Here is a 21808-nt window from a genome sequence, read left to right as displayed (position 1 = left end):
AACACAATACCGCACAAACAGTTTTAGATAAAATTACGTCGCAGTAATGTGACGCGGACATGACGTCAATAGGCGGAACTCACGGCAAAATTATAATCCGTGGGCGTGGCTTGCAACAGGAAGTAGGAAAGCGGCAATTCTGGCAAACAAGACACAGCGGTTAGTAACACGATGACTAACAAGGCAAATATTTTTGTTTTCAGCTTGCAACTTGACCGTCTAGAGCGTACAAGGTAATTACAACTGTTTTTTTTTAGCCCTGAAAAGCGAGGGAGTGTGGCGTTTGGGAGGAATGTCGAACTCGGCGTCTGCTTCCAGCCACAGACGCCAAATTTCGACGATTATTTCGACTGGTCAACGGTTGTAAATTATTGCGTTGACTAAAAACTTTATTTAACTCTACTCTTAACTTTGCCGTTTCAGATATGCGGGTATTACACCGCGGAAATGACGTCAATAGGCTGAACTCTCGCCAAAATTCAAATCTGTGGGCGCAATGGCCTTGAGCGAGACACCGGATACAAACACGACGATTATCAACAGAAATATCTTTATTTTCTGCTTGCAAGTGGACCGTCTAGAGCGTACACGGTAAGTACAACTCATTGTGTTTAAAAAGATTTACGTTTGTGTAGTTTGCGTTGCGTTGTATCTGTGAATGTTGGTTGAGGCTAAATGTTAATGTTTAATTTCATTCCTTTAGGTTCCACGGTGTTTGTTGGCTGTATGTTTTCCACTGCAAGAAGAGGCTCGTATCATTGACCAGCAGGAGCTACAATGGTGAGTACCCCTTTCGTCTTCCATTTATGTTAAACACTTCCTATTTCATGTCTAACAGTACTCGATTTAACAAATAACCATAAATAAATACAGTGTGGGCAGTCACGTTAACATATGTGATTATCCTGCCTAATATGTTTATCACAAATATGTCACTAATCACTAATATGTTTATTTGTTTATCACAACACCTTTGGACCTTCAGCAATCGATTATTTCCCTTCATCTACATAGAGACAGAACGATGGTGTCTTAAACATCTCATTCATTTCACCAAATAACTTCACGCAGGTGGATAACGGCCGTCTCGGTCACGCTATGTTGCGTGATGCAGTTTTGAAGAACCAAATGCATTTATTCAATGAATAAGTCAAGCTAGTCCTATGTTTATGATGTTGTAAGTTACGGTACCGATTGAAGTTGAGTTCGAAGCCAGTGGAAAACAGCGCTGCGTTTGTGCTCTCCAGGTACAAATGTTGTGATCTCTGACTGACGACCGGCGAGACTCGAGTAAGAGATGTCCAAACGAGCTCCGGCAGGGCGGGCCAAGGCGGAGCGAACGGACGCCCTTCAGGCCGCCAATGACGAGCTGAGAACCAAACTGATGGACGTCCAGTTAGAACTTCAGCAGGAGAAGAACAAGGTGAAAGCCTCAACAGACAGACACTGCCTGCCTCCCTGCCTGCCTCCCTGCCTGCCTCCCTGCCTGCCTCCCTCCCTCCCAGTTTTCCCGATGTAGATTAGACATGCGTGTGCCATGACTGTGTCAGCCTACATCAACAAATGCACCGAGGACGTCAGCACCACTAAGAATATCATCACCCGGGGCAACCAACGACCCTGGATGACTGAGGAGGTACGTCAAACGCTACGAGCGCGGAACTCTGCCTTCAAGTCTGGCGACAAGGAGACACTGAGGACAGCGAGAGCCAACTTGAACCGTGCCATCAGGATAGCGAAGCGAGACCGCAGTCGAAAATTTCAGGATCGTTTCCACGACGTCAAAAACATCAGGAGTATGTGGCAAGGCATACGGGCGATTACAGACTACAACTCACCCTCCCCCCCCCCGGTGGGTGTAGTTGATGCTGACTTTCTAAATGGTCTAAATAACTTCTTTGGGAGGTTCGAGGCACTAAACGGCACTCCAGCAGTTAAAACTGTCCCCCATCAGGAAGAGGAGGTACTCTGCCTTGACTCCGCCGATGTGTTGAAGACCCTGAGGAGAGTCAACCCCTGTAAGGCCCCTGGCCCCGACAACATTCCTGGGCGTGTGTTCAGGGAATGTGCAAGTCATCTGGCTGGGGTCATCACAGACATTTTTAACACCTCGCTGGGCCAAGCCACAGTGCCGGCGTGCTTTAAGACTGCCTCCATCATTCCGGTGCCGAAGAAACCTCAAATCACCTCATTTAATGATTACCGGCCTGTTGCACTGACTCCGGTTATGATGAAGTGCTTCGAAAGGCTGCTTAAAGGTCACATCGTTTCCAGACTCCCCCTATTATTTGACCCGTTCCAGTTTGCCGACCGGCAAAACCGCTCCACTCAGGACGCCATCTCCTCCGTTCTTCACCTGAGCCTGGCTCACCTGGAGGAGAAGAACACCCATGTGCGGAGGCTGTTCCTGGACTTCAGCTCAGCGTTTAACACCATCATCCCACAGCATCTGGTAGGAAAATTGGAACACCTGGGCTTCAACACCCCCCTTCGCAACTGGCTGCTAGACTTCCTCACCAACAGACCTCAGTCAGTCCGGGTCGGACAGAACACCTCTGATGTCATCACCCTCAGCACAGGCTCCCTTCAGGGCTGCGTCCTGAGCCCCCTGCTGTGCACCCTGATGACACACGACTGCGTCCTCAGGTTCACCACCAATCACATCGTGAAGTCAGCAGACGACACAACGGTGGTGGGGCTCATCAGAGACAACAACGACCTGGACTACAGAGAGGAGGTGGAGCAGCTGGTGGGCTGGTGCAGAGAAAACAGCCTGATCCTGAATGAGGAGAAGATGAAGGAGATCATCGTCGACTTCAGGAAAAAACAGCCTCACCACGCTCCACTGATCATCAACAGCTCAGCTGTGGAGGTGGTCAGCACCACCAAATTCCTGGGGGTCCACATCACAGAAGACCTCACCTGGACTATGAACACTACGGCACTGGTCAAGAGGGCACAGAAGCGCTTGTACTTCCTGCGGAGGATGAGGAGAGCCCACCTGCCCCCACCCATCATGAGGACGTTCTACAGGAGCACCATAGAGAGCATTCTGACAAGCTGTCTCTCTGTGTGGTGTGGAGGCTGCACCGCCTCCGATTGGAAGAACGTGAGGAGAGTGGTGAGGACAGCAGAGAGGATCATAGGGGCTCCTCTTCCCTCCATTCAGGACATTTCATCTCAGCGCTGCATGTCCCGTGCCCGTAACATCATCAATGACCCATCACACCCCCACCATGGACTGTTCTCCCTGCTGCCCTCTGGGAAGAGGTTTGCAGCATCCGCTGCAGGTCCACCAGGTTCTGCAACAGCTTTTTCCCTGCTGTCATCAGACTGTTGAACACTAGAACTGTTGAGCTCTAAACTGAACTCTGCATCACACATTCACAGAACTGTACTTTATGACACTACGGACCTCTATCTTGCACTATCTCGCGCTACCAACTTTACTGAACTTGTATAAACCCTTTAAATAGAAGTTTAATACATGGTTTAGCATTCCTCTGCACACTCTTGAATACTGTTTTGCCTACTTGCACTATTGCATAATTATCACTGCTGCACTTTATACTTATGTTTAATATATATATATATATATATAGTATATGTATATATATATATTTTCATAGGATATGTTACTTCTATTCAACTGCAATATCACTACTTTGTTGTAAGACGTATGCAACGGAATTTCGTTTTGTATGCACCATGTGCAGACAAGATGACAATAAAGTTTGTCTAAGTCTAAGTCTAAGTCATGTCAGGTCAGCTGTCTGGAGAGAGAGAGAAGTCAGGACCTGCGGGCGGAGCACAACCGTGCCACCGCCGCCATGACGGAACTCAAAAGCAAACTCCATGAGGAGAAGCAGAAAGAGTTAGCCATTACCAGGGAGACATTACTGCGGCAGCATGAAATGGAGCTGATGAGAGTGATCAAAATCAAAGATGGAGAGATCCAGCGACTGAATGCCTTGGTCCTCAGCCTGAGGGACGGCTCCATGGACAAGGTGATCCGCTCTATCCGTGTCTGACTATCCGCACGCCACGTCGGGCTTCGATGCGGCCGCTACCGTATTGTGTAGCTTGTCCCCAGTAAGCGTCGCAGCGCTCCGTTGCGGTCTCAACGGCCCGGTGTGGCGCAATGTCCGCTCAGGTGAGGAGGGGGGGCGCTTTGCTGGCGGAGGTGGAGGAGACGCGGCGGTGTCGGGAGACCGAGCGGTGTCGCCTCCACCAGGAGCGCGGAAGAAGCCCTGGCAGCGGCCCAGCAGGCCTGGCAGTCCCGAGCGGCCGAGCTCCGATCGGCTCATCACCAGCATCGGGAGGAGCTGAGCCGAACCAAGAGAGACTGCGAGAGGGAGATCCGCCGACTGGTAGGACTGATCAGATGCGCGGTGCGTGGCTATGTTCCCAATTTCGTTGTATACCTGCAGTGCAATGACACCTAAGGCATTCTATTCTATTCTATTTCACAAGAAGAAAATGTCCGGTTGCTCGCTTCGCTTTTGTCACAGCAAAGGTGTTCTAGTCGATTCAAGAAAAAAATTGGCCGGTTGCTCTCTTTGTTTTTGTCACAATTCTGGCAAATGAGTTTGCCCGCCTGCCTGAGCGCTCCCCGTTTGTACATCCAGACGGATGAGATCAAGCTGAAAGACAGAGCGGTTAGTGTTTTGGATGAAGCCCTGGGGCCGGCCACGTCCACCGCCTTCAGCTGCAGACTCAGGCTGCCGAGCAGCAGATCGCTGCCCTGAGGGATTCCCAAAGGGCGGGCCTAAACTACCCTGGAAGTGGGGTCAACGCCGCTACTAGCAATCCTCTTCATTGCGTAAGCCACCTCATCACACACTTGCAGTACGCATGACTTAGTTCGTTGCTGGAGGAAGGTAGCACAAAAACAGTTTTGAACTTTGAACGAGTGCTTGTGTGTGTGTGTTGCGGGGCGTTTTCAGTCTCAGGAGGATCGGGACACGCGACGGTTTCATCTGAAAATCGCTGAGCTCAGCGCAGTCATCAGGAAACTGGAGGATCGAAACGCCCTGCTTTCTGAAGAGCGCAATGAACTGGTAATTTATTGACGGCACGCTTGAAGGTTTGCGCTACGTTTGATGCGCGCCATCCAGCGAGGCACCCATTGCGCTTGCTTATTAGTTGAGCGGCGCGGCGAGTCGGTTGCCTGGTAGATGTCTTTTATTGGGAGCCAAAGCCACGATTCCGTTCAAACCGATGCAAAAGGAATGGATACGTTCTGGCCCGCGTGTTGTGCGTCTTTCACATCCCGCACTTCATGCTTGCAGCTAAAGCGACTGAGAGAAACAGAAAGCCAGTTTCTGCCACTCCTGTACAAAAACAAACGCCTGAGCAGGAAGAATGAAGAACTCTCGCTGGTGCTGTGTCGCCTTGAAAACAAAGTGCGCTTTGTCACCCAGGAGAACGAGGAGATGGCAAGCTTGGTAAGTCGACGCGGACAACGGCGGCGTGCCAACAGAGTCCACTGCATTTGTGTTCCACAGAGAAGGCCTAGTTCGCTCAATGACCTGGACCGCGGTTGCGGCCAGCAGGACGGTGAAATGGAGTTCCTTCAAGTTGTGGAGCAGCGGCACATCATCGACGACTTGTCCAAGGTCTTCAGGCAGGCGACTCGGTGCACGTACGGCAGCGCCGCGCTCGCTCGCTGTCGCCAGGAAACCTTTTCCGTCCAAAGCTTGGCCGGCGGCCGCCATCCAAAAAATTGGCCCCTTAAATTCCGACCTTTCAAGCAGGAGCATTGTGCGCACGCGTTTGAACACGCTTTAGACTTGTTTTGCCGTTTTCAGCAGCTCAAAGCTCCCGTTTTGTCAGCGCCTTTGCCACTCGCTGTGCGCTGAAAACGACGGACTTGCCCGGCTGCTCAGCCCGTCAACCATGAGCCGCGAGCGCGACGTCGTTGTCCGTAGGCAGCTAGTGGCAAAATGCACCCTGTTAGAGTTGCGCTCGCTCCAACTTATTTTGCAAGAACCACACGGGAGACAAGTAAGTTCTTTTGGACACCTGCAGGTGGAGAGTCCATCCGTTGTACGAATGAAGTCTGACTCTCGGCTCCTGCACGAGCATTTTAATTAAGAGAAACAGGGTGGGTGTAAGAGTGGATTGAATAGAGGAAGCCCTTGACCTCTAGTCAAAACATAGCAAGGGGTGTTTTACGACTTTGTGTAGGAAGGGATAAGCGATAGGGATAAATAAGGGATAAATAATATTATTTATTACAGGTCGCAGTCAAAGTCAAAGCAACACAATGATACGATAAAGATAATCTGGAAAACCCTGACACACCCTGTAGTTGTCACTTTTGGAAAAGACGAGCGTCCCTCCAATCATCGCCGGTGACGTGTTTTTCAGGCTCTGGAGACAGGAGCTCATGTCAGAAATGTCATTGTGAGTCGCGTTTGTTTCTGCGCCGGAGCCGTTCGTTCCCTTTGCATCCAAAGAATCTCAAAGGCGGATTATTTGTGTCGACAGGAGAGAGATTTGCTGCTACGATACCGACGTCGAGAATCTCTGAGGAGGAACAAAGCGTGAGGTCCTGCAAGGTGAGTCTGTTTGTTTGCGGCTGCTTGGTGTTGCGCAAGATGAAATGGCCTTTTTCTCGCTATCGTTCCTCTCGTCGATTCATCGTGAGGTGTCGCTTCAGTTTGTTCAGAGAGATGTTTGCTTCCGCGCCCGCAGGTCATCGAAACATTTTACGGCTACGACGAAGACGTGTTGGTGGACTCGGACGGATCGTCCTTGTCTTTTCACACCGACAGAACCCCCGACACGGAACCCGAAGAGGTAGCCCGCCATTTCTGCCAGCGTATTGGCACCAAACATTCCTCTTCAGCCTGGAATCGGACTCGTCTTTGCGTCGCGGGTGCTTTGTCGCCGGTCTGACTGATTCTGGTACTAGTGCTGTGTTGCATTGGTGTGTGCATGAAGAGGCGGAGCTTCGCTGACGCAAGAATATCAAGCGCTGCAACGAGCCTACGCTCTGCTAGCCCAGACCAGCGAAGGGGACTACGACGCCGAGAAGGAGATTGTTAGAGATTTGCTCACTCCAACTTATTTTGCAAGAACCACACGGGAGACAAGCAAGTCCTTTTTAGACACCTGCAGGTGGAGAGTTCACTCGTTCAAGGAATGAAGTCTGAACCCTTGTTCCTGCGAGGGGATATTTATTAAGAGAAACAGAGTGGGGGTTGAGAGTGGGGGTCAGAGTAGACAAATGGCCGAAGCCCCTGGCTGATCAAAGCACAGCAGGGGGTCCTTCACGATGTTGTGTGAACAAAACACTTTGATTGCTTCCTCTGCAGCTAGTCAATCAGTTCAAAAGATCTTAGCACTTTGTTCTACTACTTTCGTTAAGACAGGACAAGCGAGTTTAATTATTACAGGTTACATTCCAACATAATCATAGGATCAAACTAACCTGAAAACCCTAACATCTCCCTCCTGATTTATCATATGATTATGCCACCCCAAACAACAAAGACAAGCAAGAAAACATATATACGTATAATGAAGAAAGCAGAATGGTAAAAATAAAAACAACAAACAATGATAGCAACACTATCCAGTGAAGATGAGGCATTACCTCAATACCCCAGATCAAACTTATTGTGTAAGCGAAAAACCTGCTGGCCAGATGTTATTAGCAGGAAAATTCTTACACGGCCCCGTTGCCACAGGCGACCAGAATGCTATCATTAAAAAATAAAAAGAAAAACAAAGAAACAGTACATCAGCGTATCCATTACTTGCGAAGCATATTTGATGGTCAAATCAACAAGATTCCGTAAAACATGCTCAACAGAACAGCATCTACGCAATCCACGTCTCATTATCATCATCACATCTGTCACGTCTAAGAAGTTGTATATGTGCTCGCGTTTTCGTCAGCTGATGATGTTGTAGTCTGTAGGTGAGGTCTGTCACACACACTGGCGCACACGCTCGTGTCCAGTTGGCGGGCAGCATCGGATAAACCTTGTGACCACAAAGCCACCAGCCATTCTGTATGAAGTATGTTCCGTTCGATGGTGTAGCCATGTTGGTAGTAGAGCCCTTACACGTTGAAAACGGCTCTCTCATCCTGGCACACAGCGGTGATGTCCAAAGCTCCCATCCAGTTCCCTCCTGGAGAGCAGTCGTCGTCAATGCATTTGTGGGTCCTGCAACCTTGGATGTGTAGTCAGCAAGACTTAGAATGGTCCCTCCTGTCGTGGCTGGCCCAGTTCCTTCTTTTGATGACTTTGATGTAGACCCAGTCTCCTGGATTGATGGGGTTGTCGACCTGTGAGGAGGAAAGATCAAGCGGCAGTAAATTTGTCTTTGACACAGTTTGAGCGTCCTGATCATATAATCTGCCAAGGACTGCTCTTCATTTGTTGTTTGCAACTCTCGTAGTCAATTGTCGTGCCCATTTAACTGGCAAATAGGAGTGTTTGCGGGAAGAGTTTGAACACCTCCTAATGATTCCCTTTAACCAAAAACTATTTATGACAGGGGCGTTCCCATTTATTGCCTCCTGGTTTAAAAGAGATTGTCTTACCCATGCCTTCTTTCTCCTCACACGCTCACACCCACACAGGGTGTGAACACACACACACACACACAAAGGGATTCTAATCCATCTCTCATGTAGCTTCTTTTGATAGAATCTCCTATCGGCAACTGTATAGCAGACGTTTTAGCATATAATCCCATACTCTGCTCTCTCGCTTCTACTTTTTCATGTCGGTGCAGTCGTAGGTGGCCCCTATTGCAGTCATTGTCTTGTTAACTGTCGCCTTGTGATTCCTATGCATGATTGTGTGAATGTCAAAAATTGAACGTACCTAACTTTCTGACCATCCAACCTCCACTGTGGCACAAAAAACCTTACTGTTGTATTGAGTAGGTACATTGAGCAACCTAGCTCCCTCCTGACTGCCAAATGTCCTGTTCTAAAATTTATATAACTCGACCTCTACGTCTTAAGCTTGATGAGCCAAAATATCAGATCTTGCTCTTGTTTCCTACCGTTTTAGCCTATTTGTTTTATCCAAATCCGTTCAATCTCTGATTATAATGCTTTTCTCTGTAGCCCTACGTATTTTTCAAATTTTTATTTATTTATTTATCAAATCTCCTCAGTTCTGTCAAACTCAGTGCACAATGAATCTCCCTTCCACTTTGAACCAAGCTTCACCAAATTTGGTAACGCCGTAGCAAGGAGTGCGATTTGGTTGTCGGACACTCCAAGTCCATATCTTTTTGCTGCACTTCACCCTCTCAAGTTCGTGTTCTTTTGTTGTTGCTTCAGAGCGACCCCATCCATCACTCTTGAATGAGTCCATTGTTCAAATGAGTCAATTTTCATCATTGTGAGTTCCTCCGCTTTTCACTGTCTTTTCCCGTCCCCGAGGATGTTGTCTGTCCTCCGGAGTGTACTTGTCCTTCTCCAAGCACAACAGCAGTCTTTTCTTGTCCTTCGCCAAAGGTCAAAGGTGCTTCAGAGCCAGGCACCATTTTGTAGTTGTTCACGGCTGCAGGTGAAGTCTCGGATTGGGTTTCAGGGACCCTGACACTGAGAATGACAGGCTGGGACATCAAACTTGTAAGACTATTTCCAAATGTAGCTGCTTCCATCAATTTGCTGGTAACGTTTGTTTACCAAACTTCAAATTCTTCTAATAACAGCGATCTCGTTTTTATATTGTAAATCCTGCAACTCATCCTATTTTTTTTTTGAGCTACATTTTATCTATAGTTCCAATTTCATCGGACAGTATGTTGTCTTCAGTATCATTATTGAAAATCAACTCATCGAGGTCTGCTTTCCACATCAAGCCCTGATCTGTATGTCTTGACCTCTCACATGTTGTCATGCTTGCTCAAAAATGTGACTTAGAGTATGGTGCTGTGAATTCTCAATCTCCCCAAAGAAATTGGATCCCACCTCGTAGTTCTTATCGTTCTCATGTTCCTGTTAGCCTGCAATTGTCCAAATCAAAAATGTTTTCTTTTAACTGTCTTTCTTTTGAACCTCTAAATCTCTCGTGTTGCTAACCTATCTACACCAGAACAAAAAATTTACCACAGTATAACACCAAATGTATTCGAAAATTCATTGTCATAAAGTGTTGTATTCTTACTATCTTCCTCTATCTGTCCTACTCACTCCCTCCTTTTGAGGCTTGGCAACGCCCATGCCTCACACCTTGACAAACTTTTTGGGAGAACGCGTTCTGTACTACATACGATCATACCATCATCATTTAATTTGACTTTCTTTCCAAAACGCTTCTCAATTTCTCAGTTCACACATCTTCTACATGTGTTACCGATTCTCCAGTTTTTTCTCTAGTTAATTATCAATCCAAAAGCTACGTGTTTCTTTCTAACATTCAACCTGCTCAAAATCACTCTTTCATCACAGTCGCTCTACTAATTTTCTATAGTAGTCACCAACGACTTCAACCATTCAACCTCTCATTCAGGCAATCATTCATCAATGCTCATCATATGCATCTCACACAGTCTCCAAAAAGGAGTCATACTATCACATTGGTCCCAATTCATCCAAGCTCACCACACAACATTCATATATCATTTTCAATCAGGTTTCCTGGTAGAACAATCCACCAGTCCAAAAAAAACTTAACTAAAACAAACAACTGGCAAATTAATCTGAATTTTTTTCTTTGTTTTTAAATTTGAAGAACTCAATCGCTCAGATTTAGCTTGAATTTAGAATTTTGTATAATCTTATAACACAACCAATCAATTATTCCTATTAAATGTAGCATTGCAAAATCTTAAATTCACAATTTAGCTCCTTCCAATTCCTGAAAGCATGTTCTGTCGTTTTTTATTTTTATTTTTTTATTTTTTATTTTTTTTTCTTCGAATTTCTCATGTGGGCTTGACACTTAACATGCACTAGTGTGGATTAGTTTCTGCTCGCAAACAGGTTTCTCTCTTTTCCTCTCATTTTTATCTGTCAAAATTGTTTCTGTTCTGCGGTGTAAATTGAATAGACAACAGTCTAGCAAATTTCTTTATACTAAAAGTTTAGCCAATCTTCATCAATTTGGGACTTTAACTTTAACTTTAACACATACGCACACACATGCACAGCTCTCGCGTGCAGAAGGTAGGTCTCAGCAACAATGATTCGTCACAGGCTGGCCATTTCCTGTGGTCGATCATGAGCTGGTCCCTCCCGTGCACACGAGGACAGCACATTCTAATTTTATTTATTTATCTTCTAGAAGCAAGTTGCATTTCTTTACCACTTGATTTGCATATTTTAACTTTAGTGTAACACAAATTGAGCTCTAGTCATTTGTAATTTGGGCATACAAACAGCATTGTCATACTTCTTGGATGGACAAGACTTCTAATAATCTAAAAAAATTCTAATAATCTGACAATGACATGTATTGCTGTCATATGGGCATCTATTCTTTCTTTCTCTGTATGAGCATAAGCGGTCAAAGAGGAGGAAGCTTGTCATGCCAAAAGAATTGGCTTTTCCTCTGCCCCTTCCTGCACCCTTTGATTGATATTGCTTTGCAGAACGACACTCTCGTGCAAAGTGTCCTCGTCTCCCACAGTTCCAACAATTGTCTGAATCTGATGGGGGTTTTGATTTGAATGGTGGCTTGCGACGTTGTTGGTATCTAACTCCTCCTCTGCCCCTTTGGGAACTTTGGTAGAAGATTGTTGTATCTTCATTTAGATCATTATCATCATCTAGATGAAATACATCAAAACTTCTGCCTTTCTCAATCCCTTTGTCAGCGTCTCTGGGCCACTGCATGTTTTTTGTAAACCAAGCAGTGTCCGCTTCCACCAAGTGTTTTCTCACCCAACTGCCCAAGTCAGGGGGGAAACCAGTGAGGAGCGGAATTTTAAGATGTTGCTGATAAGCACTCTCATCTGCATCATTGAATGGGATGCCACTATGCACCCTGAATTCTTTTTCAAATCTCAAACGAAAATCATCAGTATCTTCGCCAGGCTTCTGTTTTATTCCTGCCAAATGACCATAATTCGCTCGTCTTTGAAATATAGTTCGCACTCTTTGCACAAGACCATTCCATTGTGCTGCATACTCCCCTCCCAATTGATTTTCCTCAATGGGATAGGGAAAAGGCCCTTGATTATTTCTACCTGTATAATTTCCTCTAACCTTCGCCCAGTCTTTTCCCAAGGAGGACATTGCAGCTTCTCCTGCCTCATGTCCATTCAGTCTATAGGAATGTATAATTCCAGCCATGTCCTCTGCCCATTTATCTGGGTCTTCAGCAACAGGGATAACCCCTTCAACTGCTTTTCTTGCCTCTTCCAAAGTCCATGGCCGGAAAACATATGTATGTGGGAGTTGGCCTTCCCCTACATTAGGGTTTGGCACCTGTATCATTGGGCATACATCAACCTTGTCTAAATTTTGAGAAAATCTAGCAGCAGTGGTCAAACTTCTTGTTTGTACAGGACTTCTACTAGCGTGACCCTGACTTCCTTTGCTGTTATATGGGGGGGGATGCAGGTTTGTTAAGCTTGGATACAAGTTTTGCGTACGAGCGGAAGGCCCCTCTTGCTCCTCTGCTCGAGCTGCCCCTTCAGCGTCGGCTGGAGTCGCGGCCGCAGCAGTGCGCCTGCGCACTGTGGCCTCATTGTCTTCCGGCCTGACAAACATAGTCTCAGCCTCATCACCTTTCATCTTTCTATCTTTTGTCTTTTGGATTTGTTCTCTTCTCTCTTGTTAAGCTTTTAACCAGATTTTAGCACAATCCAATTCTCTCTCTTTTCTTTTCTTTTTCAGCCCATTTTTCTTTCTTTCCACACTCTCTTCCAAAACATCAACTACTATCTTCCACACTTCAACTCTCAACTTCCCTTCTACTCCATACTTTTTCTTCCACTTTGGCATATATTGCATACAATTAAGAAATCTACTCGCCATGTACTTCTCATCTCCGTCAAGAGGTAGAGATTTACCGTTTTTATTTCCCATATTAATTCTAGTAGGTTTAGGTTATACAATTTCTTTTTCTCAAAAATATTATTATTATTATTTCTTTATTTATTTGTTTGAGGATCCTCAATGCAGGTTTAAATTGACCTTTTAACAAATTACTAGCCTGTATTATTGCCGTGGATCAATGCTAGAACTGCTATTTAGTCAATTTATCCTACCAGTCACACTCTCAATCACACAAACTCCAGCGCTTTTTAGGCCTATCCAGGGATGAGTGTAAAACCCTCCAAACAGCTGGAAAAACGGACAAAAGAAAAAATCTACGCCCTTCTTCAATTAAGAAAAAGAAGCTCTGTTTTCCTTAGCCCGTTTCTTCCACTGGGACTTGAACCCAAGCTATTCTTTGGCTTGGAAAAACATACCAAGAACAATCTACGCCCTTCTTTGATTAACAAAAAAGAAGCTCCGTGTTTCTTAGCACGTTCCTTCCACTGGGACTCTAACCCAAGCCAGATCCCTCAGCTCGGAAAAACAGACAAAGAAGAGTCTACACACTTCTTCGATGAACGAAAAAGAAGCTCTGCTTTTCTTAGCCTGTTCATTCCACTGGGACTTGAACCCAAGCTGGCTCTCGTGCACACAACTTAAGGCCTTTAACTTACTTGTTCCCTTGGTTCGTTGCACTGCCGGGTCCCGTCAATCCACCTCTGTCAGACGAAGGCAGACCTAAGATGCTGGCCCAGCGAAGAATTCTCTTCCCAGGACTTTCTTCTCCAGGTCCTCCTAATGGACGCTGGCTTGTCGACAATGCAGCACGTCCTCCTTCGTCAGCCAGATAGCGGGTATGAGGGTCCCGGGTTTCGGCACCAAAATGTTAGAGATTTGCTCACTCCAACTTATTTTGCAAGAACCACACGGGAGACAAGCAAGTCCTTTTTAGACACCTGCAGGTGGAGAGTTCACTCGTTCAAGGAATGAAGTCTGAACCCTTGTTCCTGCGAGGGGATATTTATTAAGAGAAACAGAGTGGGGGTTGAGAGTGGGGGTCAGAGTAGACAAATGGCCGAAGCCCCTGGCTGATCAAAGCACAGCAGGGGGTCCTTCACGATGTTGTGTGAACAAAACACTTTGATTGCTTCCTCTGCAGCTAGTCAATCAGTTCAAAAGATCTTAGCACTTTGTGCTACTACTTTCGTTAAGACAGGACAAGCGAGTTTAATTATTACAGGTTACATTCCAACATAATCATAGGATCAAACTAACCTGAAAACCCTAACAGAGATCAAGGTGGCGCCCCTTCCCGCAACCCCCGGCCGGGTCGCAGCCTCCCCGTTCTCACCCAGCCTCGGGTGTTCTCTGGTCTGAAAGGAGGAGGAGGAGCCTCCCTCCTCCTCCTTTCAGACCAGAGAAAAGCTGATGGTAGAAATGGGTCACTATCAAAGCAGAGTAGCAGATCTGGAGTCAGCGCTGAAGCAACAAGGACAGGTAAGCTCATCAATGAGCACACCTTTTTCTCAGACAAAATAGCTACATTCTTCAGTCACTCATTCGTCTGGCATTACTGGACCAACCCCCCCCCCCCGAACGTGGCTGGGAAAATGCGGATAAAAGCAAATGTCATTTTCCAGTCAACCAAAGAATTTGTGGATGAAAATGACACAACATTCCAAAGCTGTCCACGCGTTTGTCTCTTCTAGAATGTCAAGTGGATGGAGGAGAAGCAGCTGCTGCGTCAGAGCAATCAGCAGTTGGCCGAAAAGGTGACGGAAAGAAAGGCGCTGGGCGGAGTCGCTTGGCGTCACACCCGTCGGGAAGCCCCACAGATGAGGTCTGACTGTCTTTTCAGGTCAGGCGGATGGAGGCGGAAGAAGCGCGTCTGAAAGAGCACATCCAGGATATCCGAGACCAAAACGAACTGCTTGAGTTCCGCATCCTGGAGCTGGAGGTGGGAAGACTCGCACAAGCGTGTTGAGGCCAGAGATGTGACGGACGGACGGACGGACGGACGGATGCATGCCTCTGCCTTTCAGGAGAGGGAGTGGCGCTCCCCCGTCTTGAAGTTTCTGCAAGTCTGTTTCCCAGACGGCCTCAGCCCTTTGCAGATCTACTGCGAGGCCGAGGGCGTGAGCGTAGGTAAGGCGTCCCTCGCAACCCTAACCTTAACCCGAGGTCCCAGAACACCTTACATTGCTCCTTGCGCCTTTCCCCCGGACATCGTCATCAGTGATCTGATGAAGAAGCTGGACATCCTGGGCTATAACGCCGTAAGTGCATGTCGAACTCCTTATGTTCGCACTCCACGAGACTCGGCGGCTCAAATGTGACTTTTGGAAGGCTTTGCGCTGAAAGAAGCTTGTTGACGCTGTGCCTTTGGGCTCTTGCAGAATCTCACCAACGAGGAGCAGGTGGTCGTGATTCACGCCAGGACCCTTCTCACCCTAGCCGAGAAGGTAACGCGCACGTCCACGCACGCTCTCGCATTCTGCTTATGTGACAGCAGCCTTTCCTCAGTGGTTAGAATACATCAAAGTGACCAAGTCAGCACTTCAACAGAAGATGTTGGACATTGAAAGTGAGAAGGTAGACAGACACGCGACATCAGCCAAGGGGAACTCCGGCAATGTGCCCCAACAATTCTGACCTTGAGCTGTGCTAGGATATGTTCTGCAAGCAGAAGGGCTACCTGGATGAAGAGTTGGACTTCAGGAAGTGTTCCATGGACCAGGCTCATAAGGTAAGCCGCCCTCAAATCTCCCGCCGTGACACTTCGCTGAGGATCATGGGAATTTGCCATTGACAGTGACACCGTGAACCAAGAAAGTGGCGCTGGGAATGACAATCTCCTAAGGTTAGATTATTCCGGTTGATAAATGTCAGATAAACAGATGATACGAACACAGTCCCTTTGATAAAATAATATTAATTGCGTGGATATAATGGTTTAAAGGGTTTTCATCACAATTGGACTACAGACAGACCTCCAATTATGCTGATAAACTTGGCCAGAAACTTGAATGAAATAATATAACACTGCGTTAAATACAAACATACGTAATGATGGTTTAAATTCAATGAATCAATAAATTAAAAGGGACAAAGACTGACCTATTGATCTTTTCTGTCTGCGTTAAAGCTGGGCAGTTGACTTGACAAATAACTGTAATTTTAATTGACCAGGTAGACACACTCCGGGACTCGATCAACCCCGGCGGGGCCTCCCTTGGGCGAGGGTGTCTGGTGATAATGGCCGAAACACTCTGTGACCCCAAGGTCCACTACTGATGACGTGTCTACAAAATTATGACGTTCAAATTACCCACAACAAGGACGACTTAATGGGACTCTTTGTAAACAAAACGGTTGGTTTTAAAACAATATATAATAAAAAAATATATTAGTTCAAACACAACTAAGAGTTAATAGACACAATTTAAGACAAGGGTAGTCTCATAGGTCTGTACTTTTCTGTCGCTTTTCACTGTATTTCCATCTTGCTGGCCGAAGACCTGGGTGGCGCCTCAGCTACTCGGGGGAGGTTCTGGCAGGAGTGCAGTCTCACTTCGCCGTCCTTCGTACCCAATCCAGATTTTATGTGACCTGGTACGGCGAGGTTTACTGGTGAGACATGCGTAGGCCCGTGCCTTCCGTTGCCTTCTATCTAACCGACAGGGTCGGCGGACCCTTTGGGGAAGGTTTAGCGAGTAAAACTCAAAATACCTAACCCTAACCCTAACCCTAACCCTAACCGAATGAAAGAAAACTATCATTTGGCCACAACCAACATTCACAGATACAACACAACGTGCGGGGTTGAGGTTAAAGATTGAGTGAAGGGCCCTCGTTTTAAACTACTTTTTTGAAAAGGAGTGGGAACAAGTAAGACGTATTTAATTTATTTAATGGGAAGTAGTAAGACTTATTAAATTTATTTAATCTACTTTTCTTCCCAGGCAAAATTTGATGTGCTGCAATTCCAAATTTCCAAAGTGAATGAAGGAATGAAGTCCTTTAAATTATGATTTTGTATAAATACTAGGCATTAACACAAAATCGACGGCACAAAATGGGCAGACTTTACTTGTTTGAAAAGGACTGGTTACAAGACAGACTTTTTTAATTTATTTAATGGGAAGAAGACTTATTTAGTTTAATTGATCTATTTTTGTTCCCTGGCAAAATTCGATTTGCTGCAATTCCAAATTTCCAAAGTGAATGAAGGAAAGAAGTCGTTTAAATGATAATTTTGTTTAAATACTAGGCATAGACACAAAATCTACGGCACAAAATGGGCAGACTTTACTTGTTTGAAGAGGACTGGTTACAAGACAGACTTTTCTGATTTATTTAATGGGAAGAGGACTTATTTAGTTTATTTAATCTATTTTTGTTCCCTGGCAAAATTGGATTTGCTGAAATTGTATTTTGCCAAATCTCGATTTGAGACCTGATAGGAAGTATTAAACGCTTAGTTAAATCAATACAAGTTGGTAATAAGAGCGAGTAATGTTGGTTGAACCGATGAATGAAGGTTGAAAGCAATTTAAATTATGACTTTGTATAAATACTAGATATTAACAGAACATCTACTGCGCAAAATGGGCAGAGTTTACTTGTTTGAGAAGGAGTGGCTTATTCAAAACTAAGATTTATGTAATCTGTTTGTTCCCAGGCAAAATTGGATGTGATGCAATTCCAAATTTCACCACATGATGGTGCCCAATTTTGACTTCATAGGACATATTAAACACTTAGCTTGTTATTATGTTCAAGGTAATCAGATTTGTTTATCATTCTAATGGCCTCTTCAAAACTATTCTGGATTACTACTTTGGATCTATTCTACATTACTTGGCAACAACATACTCTGTAACAGATTAGGCAGTATAATCACATATGTTAACTTGAGAGTGCCCACACTCAATCTACTTATCGTGATGTGTTAAATCAATTACTGTTAGACATTATTTGTCTGATAATCTACCAAATCTTTGAATTGAAGAATTTGTGATTTAATTAATAGCTTGTTGTTATGTTCAGGGTAATCAGACTTGTATATAATTCTAATGGCCTTCTTTTGAAAACTATTCTGAATTACAACTTTGGATCTTATATTACTTTGCAACAATCTACTCGGTGACAGATTAGGCAGTATAATCACATATGTTAACTTCAGTGCCCACACTGTATTTATTTATGGTTATTTGTTAAATCAAGTACTGTTAGACATGAAATAGGAAGTGTTTAACATAAATGTTATGGCTACTCACCATTGTAGCTCGCTCCTGGTCAATGATACGAGCCTCTTCTTGCAGTGGAAAACTTGCAGCCAACAAACACCGTGGAACCTAAAGGAATGAAATTAAACATTAACATTTCGCCTCGACCAATTTTCACACGTACAACGCAACGCGGCTACACTTCTGCTATTACAAACGTAAATCTCCTTAAACACAACGAGTGTTACTTACCGTGTACGCTCTTGGCGTCGTAGTCCCCTTCGCTGGTCTGGGCTAGCAGAGCGTAGGCTCGTTGCAGCGCTTGATATTCTTGCGTCAGCTGGCGGTAGCGAAGCTCCGCCTCTTCATGCACACACCAATGCAACACAGCACTAGTACCAGAATCAGTCAGACCGGCGACAAAGCACCCGCGACGCAAAGACGAGTCCGATTCCAGGCTGAAGAGGAATGTTTGGTGCCAATACGCTGGCAGAAATGGCGGGCTACCTCTTCGGGTTCCGTGTCGGGGGTTCTGTCGGTGTGAAAAGACAAGGACGATCCGTCCGAGTCCACCAACACGTCTTCGTCGTAGCCGTAAAATGTTTCGATGACCTGCGGGCGCGGAAGCAAACATCTCTCTGAACAAACTGAAGCGACACCTCACGATGAATCGACGAGAGGAACGATAGCGAGAAAAAGGCCATTTCATCTTGCGCAACACCAAGCAGCCGCAAACAAACAGACTCACCTTGCAGGACCTCACGCTTTGTTCCTCCTCAGAGATTCTCGACGTCGGTATCGTAGCAGCAAATCTCTCTCCTGTCGACACAAATAATCCGCCTTTGAGATTCTTTGGATGCAAAGGGAACGAACGGCTCCGGCGCAGAAACAAACGCGACTCACAATGACATTTCTGACATGAGCTCCTGTCTCCAGAGCCTGAAAAACACGTCACCGGCGATGATTGGAGGGACGCTCGTCTTTTCCAAAAGTGACAACTACAGGGTGTGTCAGGGTTTTCCAGATTATCTTTATCGTATCATTGTGTTGCTTTGACTTTGACTGCAACCTGTAATAAATAATATTATTTATCCCTTATTTATCCCTATCGCTTATCCCTTCCTACACAAAGTCGTAAAACACCCCTTGCTATGTTTTGACTAGAGGTCAAGGGCTTCCTCTATTCAATCCACTCTTACACCCACCCTGTTTCTCTTAATTAAAATGCTCGTGCAGGAGCCGAGAGTCAGACTTCATTCGTACAACGGATGGACTCTCCACCTGCAGGTGTCCAAAAGAACTTACTTGTCTCCCGTGTGGTTCTTGCAAAATAAGTTGGAGCGAGCGCAACTCTAACAGGGTGCATTTTGCCACTAGCTGCCTACGGACAACGACGTCGCGCTCGCGGCTCATGGTTGACGGGCTGAGCAGCCGGGCAAGTCCGTCGTTTTCAGCGCACAGCGAGTGGCAAAGGCGCTGACAAAACGGGAGCTTTGAGCTGCTGAAAACGGCAAAACAAGTCTAAAGCGTGTTCAAACGCGTGCGCACAATGCTCCTGCTTGAAAGGTCGGAATTTAAGGGGCCAATTTTTTGGATGGCGGCCGCCGGCCAAGCTTTGGACGGAAAAGGTTTCCTGGCGACAGCGAGCGAGCGCGGCGCTGCCGTACGTGCACCGAGTCGCCTGCCTGAAGACCTTGGACAAGTCGTCGATGATGTGCCGCTGCTCCACAACTTGAAGGAACTCCATTTCACCGTCCTGCTGGCCGCAACCGCGGTCCAGGTCATTGAGCGAACTAGGCCTTCTCTGTGGAACACAAATGCAGTGGACTCTGTTGGCACGCCGCCGTTGTCCGCGTCGACTTACCAAGCTTGCCATCTCCTCGTTCTCCTGGGTGACAAAGCGCACTTTGTTTTCAAGGCGACACAGCACCAGCGAGAGTTCTTCATTCTTCCTGCTCAGGCGTTTGTTTTTGTACAGGAGTGGCAGAAACTGGCTTTCTGTTTCTCTCAGTCGCTTTAGCTGCAAGCATGAAGTGCGGGATGTGAAAGACGCACAACACGCGGGCCAGAACGTATCCATTCCTTTTGCATCGGTTTGAACGGAATCGTGGCTTTGGCTCCCAATAAAAGACATCTACCAGGCAACCGACTCGCCGCGCCGCTCAACTAATAAGCAAGCGCAATGGGTGCCTCGCTGGATGGCGCGCATCAAACGTAGCGCAAACCTTCAAGCGTGCCGTCAATAAATTACCAGTTCATTGCGCTCTTCAGAAAGCAGGGCGTTTCGATCCTCCAGTTTCCTGATGACTGCGCTGAGCTCAGCGATTTTCAGATGAAACCGTCGCGTGTCCCGATCCTCCTGAGACTGAAAACGCCCCGCAACACACACACACAAGCACTCGTTCAAAGTTCAAAACTGTTTTTGTGCTACCTTCCTCCAGCAACGACCTAAGTCATGCGTACTGCAAGTGTGTGATGAGGTGGCTTACGCAATGAAGAGGATTGCTAGTAGCGGCGTTGACCCCACTTCCAGGGTAGTTTAGGCCCGCCCTTTGGGAATCCCTCAGGGCAGCGATCTGCTGCTCGGCAGCCTGAGTCTGCAGCTGAAGGCGGTGGACGTGGCCGGCCCCAGGGCTTCATCCAAAACACTAACCGCTCTGTCTTTCAGCTTGATCTCATCCGTCTGGATGTACAAACGGGGAGCGCTCAGGCAGGCGGGCAAACTCATTTGCCAGAATTGTGACAAAAACAAAGAGAGCAACCGGCCAATTTTTTTCTTGAATCGACTAGAACACCTTTGCTGTGACAAAAGCGAAGCGAGCAACCGGACATTTTCTTCTTGTGAAATAGAATAGAATAGAATGCCTTAGGTGTCATTGCACTGCAGGTATACAACGAAATTGGGAACATAGCCACGCACCGCGCATCTGATCAGTCCTACCAGTCGGCGGATCTCCCTCTCGCAGTCTCTCTTGGTTCGGCTCAGCTCCTCCCGATGCTGGTGATGAGCCGATCGGAGCTCGGCCGCTCGGGACTGCCAGGCCTGCTGGGCCGCTGCCAGGGCTTCTTCCGCGCTCCTGGTGGAGGCGACACCGCTCGGTCTCCCGACACCGCCGCGTCTCCTCCACCTCCGCCAGCAAAGCGCCCCCCCTCCTCACCTGAGCAGACATTGCGCCACACCGGGCCGTTGAGACCGCAACGGAGCGCCGCGACGCTTACTGGGGACAAGCTACACAATACGGTAGCGGCCGCATCGAAGCCCGACGTGGCGTGCGGATAGTCAGACACGGATAGAGCGGATCACCTTGTCCATGGAGCCGTCCCTCAGGCTGAGGACCAAGGCATTCAGTCGCTGGATCTCTCCATCTTTGATTTTGATCACTCTCATCAGCTCCATTTCATGCTGCCGCAGTAATGTCTCCCTGGTAATGGCTAACTCTTTCTGCTTCTCCTCATGGAGTTTGCTTTTGAGTTCCGTCATGGCGGCGGTGGCACGGTTGTGCTCCGCCCGCAGGTCCTGACTTCTCTCTCTCTCCAGACAGCTGACCTGACATGACTTAGACTTAGACTTAGACAAACTTTATTGTCATCTTGTCTGCACATGGTGCATACAAAA

At 46.7% G+C, this 21808-nt stretch overlaps 1 long non-coding RNA gene across 3 annotated transcripts; it reads right to left on the bottom strand.

Moving 5' to 3' along the window:
* Positions 1-18238: 18238 nt before the first annotated feature.
* On the bottom strand, positions 18239-20094 carry LOC148382071 (uncharacterized). 3 transcript variants are annotated; one of them, XR_015854447.1, is made up of 5 exons: positions 20057-20094; positions 18941-19011; positions 18700-18804; positions 18445-18555; positions 18239-18321 (listed from the first exon to the last, which is right to left on the bottom strand). It is a non-coding gene; the product is annotated as an uncharacterized LOC148382071 (long non-coding RNA). The 3 variants fall into 3 exon arrangements; XR_015854448.1 differs by lacking the exon at positions 20057-20094 and adding an exon at positions 19886-19951; XR_015854446.1 differs by lacking the exon at positions 20057-20094 and adding an exon at positions 19096-19323.
* Positions 20095-21808: the final 1714 nt, after the last annotated feature.

Source organism: Syngnathus floridae, chromosome 19 (genome assembly GCF_059516105.1).
Source record: "Syngnathus floridae isolate MCC-2025c chromosome 19, RoL_Sflo_1.0, whole genome shotgun sequence".
Taxonomy (NCBI): domain Eukaryota; kingdom Metazoa; phylum Chordata; class Actinopteri; order Syngnathiformes; family Syngnathidae; genus Syngnathus; species Syngnathus floridae.
Note: the sequence above shows the minus strand (reverse complement) of the source record. Positions and strands in the feature narration are given on the sequence as shown.